Consider the following 7,351-nt stretch of genomic DNA (forward strand, 5'->3'; position numbering starts at 1 on the left):
TAGGATGTTGAATAAAATAAAATTCATTATTAATGTATATTGGGAATTTTAAAGTATGTATGTTTTTTATGGATCAAATTTTCGTTATAGCGCAAACAGCATCCCATCCAATATGCAATAATTTATTGTAAATTTGGAAAATAAGATCATTGACAGAGCTTGTAATCTTTTTGCCCCAAGGAATAGCAATGGTGCATACCGGAAGAGCAGAAATAGGGTTAACATGTCAAAAAATCTTTCTAATTTTGTCCCCGGTAGGTACCCTTATGAAGGGGAAGAACCCAACAGTCTATTGCAGAGTGGGCGGTTCTAGAAGCCAGGGGACAGTGATTGGATGCTGCGAGCGCACCAGCCTCTATTTATATTGTGAGGAAAATTACGGTCACATGATCCCCTGATGACGTCAGCGCGGCTGACGAAACGTGCGTCGGGAAACGTGAGACCGTAGAGTTCCGGTGAGGTGGAGCGCAGATGCGCAAGCGGCGTCCCATCCACCAGACCAGCTGTATTGTACTTCCAGGCCAACAAATACCGCTATGATGTAAGTGCAATCTATCTTATTAAACCCCAGTATATGACGTTATTACACCATTGGAGTTTCCTTTGTTCTTTTTGCATTATGATGCCCGGAGATCCGGAGCTTCCTAAAGGCCTTTGGGCTTTAATCCTTTGAGTGGAGACAGCGCTGAGGACAGTCTTGAGCCTGTATGGAGAGTAATGCCGGTTTTGACCCCCAGTAATTAAGGGGTCATCTATATCTGGTAAGAGGTATATTGTCTTACCACTGGGTGGAGGTGTCTGGTGAAGGTTTCCCATCTAGTCCAAGTTTGCTGCTGAAGACACAGTCTGCACTAAGCACTTTAAGGACTTTATCACATGAACCACCTTTTGATTCATTTATTTATTTATTGGTTTTGGTTTTAACACTATTGAATAGGTTTGCTTTACATTGCAAGTTTGTGATCAATCACATATGCACCAAAGCACTTTATAGCGACTGCTAAGCGCAATTTTCACCCTTGTTCTCACAGAAAGATACTATGCACAGGGTTCAGGGGGATGCCACGTGCAGGGTTCAGGAGGATGCCACGTGCAGGGTTCAGGAGGATGCCACGTGCAGGGTTCAGGAGGATGCCACGTGCAGGGTTCAGGAGGATGCCACATGCAGGGTTCATGAGGAAGACAGGAGTTCAATTGTACAAGACACAGAGGAGTCAATGGGCCCTTCTGAGGAGTATTAGGAGTCTCAACCTAGTTGTAGCTCTCAAGGGTTGGAAAGTGAATCTAAACCCAGAGATGGGGTGTAATTAAGGCTGCAAAGGGAAATACACCCACCAAAGAGACTGACGTATGATACCCTAGGAGAGAGTTCTGAAGAACAAATTGTAACGCCCCAACGCCCCACACAAGTAACTGCCACTTCTGTTGGGATTCCCAAGGAAGATGATCTTATTCTACCTGCTGACACTATTAGGTTGGCCACTGATTTCTTGTTGGCCTATTGTGAGAGTGACTCAGACCTTTCTAGTAATTTGTATAGTCAGCTGTTAGAAGGTGCATTTATTGACCAGCTGTTAGCTGCTATTAGTTCTACACAAGACTGCTGTTAGTTTTAATTCTGTGGTACTTTATATCTCAATGGAATCTCCCACTTAGGAGTCCCATCATCTTTGGGGACCAAAGACATTCAAGTCGGGGGAGGATGTAGCCAAGTGAAGAAATTGCTACCAGCATAGTTAAGGCTGATATACTGTTCCTTTAAGTTTGTTGCTTATTTTGAGGTTCTCCTGATGAGTGGCGTGTTGGATTGTGGAATATATAGTCCAGTGGAGGATAAAGACTGTGCAAAGTGGGCCGGATGGAACTATCCTCCTAGGGATCTGCGGGTTCCACGGGGGATTATGGGAGAGTATATAAATAAGGGGCGGAGTGGGATGTTCGCTCTCTTGCCTCGGGGACCGCGTGCGGTGTGGATGTGCTGGAAAACCGCTGTGGAGAGCAGAGCGAGTAGAGGCCGTGGCCTAGTGCTGAGACACCTTGGAGAGGTGGCGGACGTTACAGAGAGGTGACCAGCCTGGTGCGGAGGACTGTCAGAGGATTGGGTGAGAGATACCTAATTGTAGTGAGCACAGCAGCTCACGGGCACAGTGAAAGGGCCTGTGACACAGCAGAGACACAGAGAGGACTTTAATGTATTGGAGCAGTTGCCATGGGACACTCCTGATCTTTCATAGTGCTTGGCGAACCAGGAGGCCTCATCTGTACACATACAGTGGTTTATACTGACTTCATTGTAGACAGAGCCTGAATTACAAATACCCCTTTTTCCCTTTGGATTACAAATATCATTCACGGAATGATTAGAGCTCCTACTGCTGGCGAAGATTAGCAAGGCCATGCCCAGGAAGAGACTCATTTAATTCATAGGAAAGGGGGCCCCCTATAGGTGATAGAGTGCACTCTTTCAGGTTATATTTAAGATTGATATGGATTCTCTTGAGATATATAGATGCAGCTGAGTTAGTCAGATCCAACTGTTTTATCTACAGTTAATATAGAGACAAACGTCTGATTTGTCACTCTCACACATTTATAAGAGGAATTGAATCATTATTACATTCATATTCATATACTTCTTCAGTTAGATCTTGTTATATCTAGTTGTAGCTGACATTATTGGTGTATGAGATTCGGAGTCTTGGGCCACTCAGTGATTCTGGGACTTTAAGATTCAGAATGTCACTTTGGTTCTTTACACTCATATTTCCGGTTGTGTTGAAACTATATCTGTTCATTTCCTTCTTAAGTCAGTAAACTGATATATTGTTATTCAAGTGTCATTGTTGTTTCTCTGAAATACCATGTCAGAACCCATAGTGTCAAGCGGGTTGGAGGTGCCTCAGGGTCAAGGGAGTGTGGAGGAAATGAACATACTCCGCAGCCCCTGTGGGGAGCACGCTACATATATATAATCTCTGTGCGCCAGTATCTCCTTCCTCCATTAGCAGAAACACAGGATCTCCATCTTCATTACTAACAGAACGGCAATCTGCCTTGTTTACATTGGCAGACAACTGTTCCACCTCTCTCAGGAGGACACCGTGTCCGCCGGATCCGCTGAGTGGCTCCCGGGCACCGGCGGCGCCTGTGCACACCCCAGACCCGGAGAAGCAGATGACGGACAGGTACGTGATTTTGCGCAGAATGGCCGCCCTACCGCAGTACATGTATGGGGGTGGTCAAAGAATAAAGTCTCCCTGATAAAGAGAGAGGCTATGATCTGGTGGATTACATACGGAACTCCGGGGCCCAGCTGAGGACATTTAGGGCCTTAAGATTGAAGATGTGGTGGATGTCTCCTTTTGGTTTGGGAACTGTGGACAGAGAAGAACTCCTGGAACTCTTCTGGCCTTAGCTCAGTGAGATAGAGTTTGGAAGACTAATGTCATAGACAGGTTACCAAAAAGTTTAGGGCTTTAGAAAGGGCCTCCAATGGCTGTCAATGTGGTGCCTTCTCCACTCTCCATCTCACTAATAAAACCCCAATGGATGACTCTCTATGAACTGATCACATTCCAATCACCGATCATCTAATCATTGGTAAAAAAGAAGACTCGGCACAGAATATTGTACGAAGAGTTTTTATTGGACAAGATCATAATAAGCGATTACCACACAGTAATGATATGAATAAAATAAAGCTTAAATCTTTTATAATAGAATTAACAAATGTGTCAAATGTATTAATAATCATACATTGGTTGGACCAATAAAAAGCCGGCTACTTCAATAAATCTAAAGGAGCAAAAAAATTAAGCAACCAATCATCAGGTATGCATTCTTGACCGTGATGCGATTGAGGACCCTATAATCAATGCAAGATCTCAACTCCCCCCCTTCTAAGAAGGTTCACCAGTGAAAGTTAATCCTGATTGGCTGCTGTTGGTTAATGCATGTTACAGTGAACTTTTTCCATCCAGTAGGTTAGATCTATATTCATATTTATAAGTAGAACACAAAAAGAATGTATTGTCAGAATTGTTTGTCTGCTGCCCCATGTATTGTCATGAATGCCCACTTGTTGCCCCCATGTATTACCAACAGGTACGCACACCGTGGTGAAGAAGCACGATATTACGTGTGAAACGCGTCCACCTTTCTGTATCCCGTATTGACTGTCTGTAATAAATATCATCGCTATAACCTGTTGGAGTGCCACCATTTTCATTGGTTTTATGCCCCATATATTGTCAGGATTGCCCACTTATTATCCCATGTATTGTGCGGATTGCCCACCTGTTGCCCCATGTTTTGTCTTAATTGCTCACTTGTTGCCCCATGTATTGTCATGGTTTCCTGCCTGTTGTCTCATGTGGGGAGGGATCGGTAAAGGTAGACAGTTGAGTCATTATTTTACCACCCCCCTTAAGCTTAAATGGCAGCCGGATAGGGCGGTACACATGGCACTGCAATTTTCGGCTGCTGCAAACCTCGCACCCCCCGGTCACATTGGGCAATGCTATTCAACTGAATGGGGTTGTGCCGCAACAGCCCCGATGCATACGGTTGCGGCGTACTGGCGTGGGCTTTACAGGGTTAACATAAGTGCTCCCAGCTGCCTGCCAACCCCACAGCGGGTCAGAGGGCGATGCGGGTGTAAACCAACCCCGAGTGGACTGTGGGTGTTTCACATTTGTTTATGGACTAAACAGTTCCACCCGTTACAATCCAGCGTCCATTTCCCTTAGTACCAGCAGGGGGTGCACTCTGATGTTTCATTATATTTCCTTTATTTTTAAACATTTCCCGCACTCTGAACACGAAATAGGACGCTTGCCCGTATGAACTTTCTGGTTTCTAAGATATAAACCTTTGTTTGGAAACATTTCCCGCACTCATAACAATAAAAAGGGCGCTCACCTGTGTGTAAGTAGGTGTTCTTTCTTAGTTAAACATTTCCCACACTCTGCACAAGATTAGAGACGCTCGCCTGTATGAACTTTCTGGTGTCTAATAAGTAAACATTTGTGCGCAAAACATTTCCCACACTCTGAACATTAACAGGGAGGCTCAACTGTGTGTATTCTCTGATGGCCAAGAAGGTTTCCTTTACAAATAAAACATTTCCCGCACTCTGAACATGAATAGGGACGCTCACCTGTATGTATTCTCTGATGGCTAAGAAGGTTTTCTTTACGATTGAAACATTTCCCGCACTCTGAACATGAAAAGGGACGCTCACCTGTGTGTATTCTCTGATGGATAAGAAGGGTTCCTTTTTCATTAAAACATTTCCCGCACTCTGAACATGAATAGGGACGCTCCCCTGTGTGAATTCTCTGATGCTTAAGAAAGTGTGCTTTGTGACTGAAACATTTCCCGCACTCTGAACATGAATAGGGAAGCTCACCCGTGTGTATTCTCTGATGGCTAAGAAGGTTTCTTTTATGATTAAAACATTTCCCGCACTCAGAACATGAATAAGGACGCTCACCTGTGTGTATTCTCTGATGGCTAAGAAGGTCTTCTTTTCGACTAAAACCTTTCCCGCACTCTGAACATGAATAGGGATGTTCCCCTGTGTGTATTCTCTGATGGCTAAGAAGGTCTCTTTTATGATTAAAACATTTCCCGCACTCTGAACATGAATAGGGACGCTCTCCTGTGTGTATTCTCTGATGCTGAAGAAAGTGTGCTTTGTGATTAAAAGATTTCCCGCACTCTGAACATGAATAGGGACGCTCACCCGTGTGTATTCTCTGATGGCTAAGAAGGTGTTCTTTTTGACTAAAACATTTCCCGCACTCTGAACATGAATAGGGACGCTCCCCTGTGTGTATTCTCTGATGGCTAAGAAGGTTTCCTTTCGAAATAAAACACTTCCCGCACTCTGAACATGAATAGGGACGCTCCCCTGTGTGTATTCTCTGATGGCTAAGAAGGTTTCCTTTCGAAATAAAACACTTCCCGCACTCTGAACATGAATAGGGACACTCACCTGTGTGTAGTCTCTGATGGCTAAGAAAGCTTATTTTATTATTAAAACATTTCCTGCACTCTGAACATGAATAGGGACGCTCCCCTGTGTGAATTCTCAGATGGCGAAGAAGGTGTCCTTTTTGATTAAAACATTTCCCGCACTCTGAACATGAAAAAGGTTGCTCCCCTGTGTGAATTCTCTGGTGCTGAAGAAGGTATCTTTTCTGTTTAAAATATTTCCCGCACTGTAAACATGAATAGGGAAGGTCACCTGTGTGTATTCTCTGATGGCTAAGAAGGCTTTTTTTGTATTTATAACATTTGCCGCACTCTGAACATGACAATGAATTCTCTCCTGTATGGTATAAAGAAGATTCCCTGAGATGAGATGGTTTCCCGCACCCGTCGGCACCGTCAGATATTAGAGGACTATGTGAAGTATCAGGAGATTCCAATGATCTCCTCCAATGGTGAGGTCTGTCATGTATATTATGAGGAACGGGATTTACTTCTGGAGAAGATGCCATGTCATTATCTTCTGTAGTCACATCTTCCTCCGATGTCCTTCTATTCCCACCACAGAGTCCGTCTGTCAGAAGACAAGAAAAATTACCAAGAGTTTTCCACACTCATATACACTGCTCAACACTTTATAATCAGAGTATAGCATCAAGTCAGGGAAATTCCTGGGATATTTATCTGGTCAGTGAAGTAGCAGAGGGGGTTGTTACCAACAGGTGCACTAGATGGGCAACAATGAGACGACCTCCAAAACAGGAATGGTTTTACAGGTGGAGGCCACTGACATTTTCCCTACTCATCTTTTCTGAGTGTTTGTCACTAGTTTTGCATTTGGCTGGGGTCAGTGTCACTTCTGGTATAGGTATTTTTCAGGAGTAATATATGTCGGTCGAGCATTTTAAAGTTCGTAGCTCCCTCCTACTAGGTAGGTGCAAGGAAAAAGTATTTATATGGCCCTGTCTGCTTATCGGGGGGGGGGGGGGGCATTGATCATTCAGCTAGGCTGTCATGCGTTTCCAGGTGTGCCTGTTGAGTTTGGGGAGTCTCCCCACTGTGTTCAATGATGGGTCTTGTTGGACAGTGGAGGAATCCTGACCAATAGTGCAGCAGGGCTTATATCTGTCTCAGTGGGCGGGACCTGCAGCAATGCACCCTGGGATGGGGTATAAGTCTGAGGGGAGCACATGACAGAGTGTCTTTGGCGGGAAGCAGAGTCCCAGGAGGAGGCTGCCGGCTGTCACTCCTCCTGTCAGAGGAAGCAAGTGTGTCCTGGGCTGTCGGCCTAGAGGACCGGAGGTTGAGCTGGGCTGCAGGAAAGGATCCAGAGTGCTGTGGACCGAGTGGAGCTGCT

At 44.8% G+C, this 7,351-nt stretch overlaps 1 protein-coding gene and 1 pseudogene across 2 annotated transcripts in view; one reads left to right on the forward strand and one right to left on the reverse strand.

Moving 5' to 3' along the window:
- The window catches only part of LOC309550239 (uncharacterized protein), a gene marked incomplete at both ends in the record, with an annotated part of 1,760,330 nt that overhangs the window by 716,506 nt on the left and 1,036,473 nt on the right, over positions 1–7,351 (forward strand).
- LOC309548794 overlaps positions 553–7,351 on the reverse strand; it is an 18,043-nt pseudogene continuing 11,244 nt past the window's right edge. Inside the window, exons 3-4 of the transcript in view lie at positions 4,921–6,334; positions 553–703 (exon numbers count right to left, since the gene is read on the reverse strand). The product of the transcript in view is annotated as an uncharacterized misc_RNA (transcript). The remainder of the gene's footprint in view (positions 704–4,920; positions 6,335–7,351) is intronic.

Source organism: Pelophylax lessonae, assembly GCF_965119305.1.
Source record: "Pelophylax lessonae genome assembly, chromosome: 3".
In the NCBI taxonomy this organism is placed as follows: Eukaryota; Metazoa; Chordata; class Amphibia; order Anura; family Ranidae; genus Pelophylax; species Pelophylax lessonae.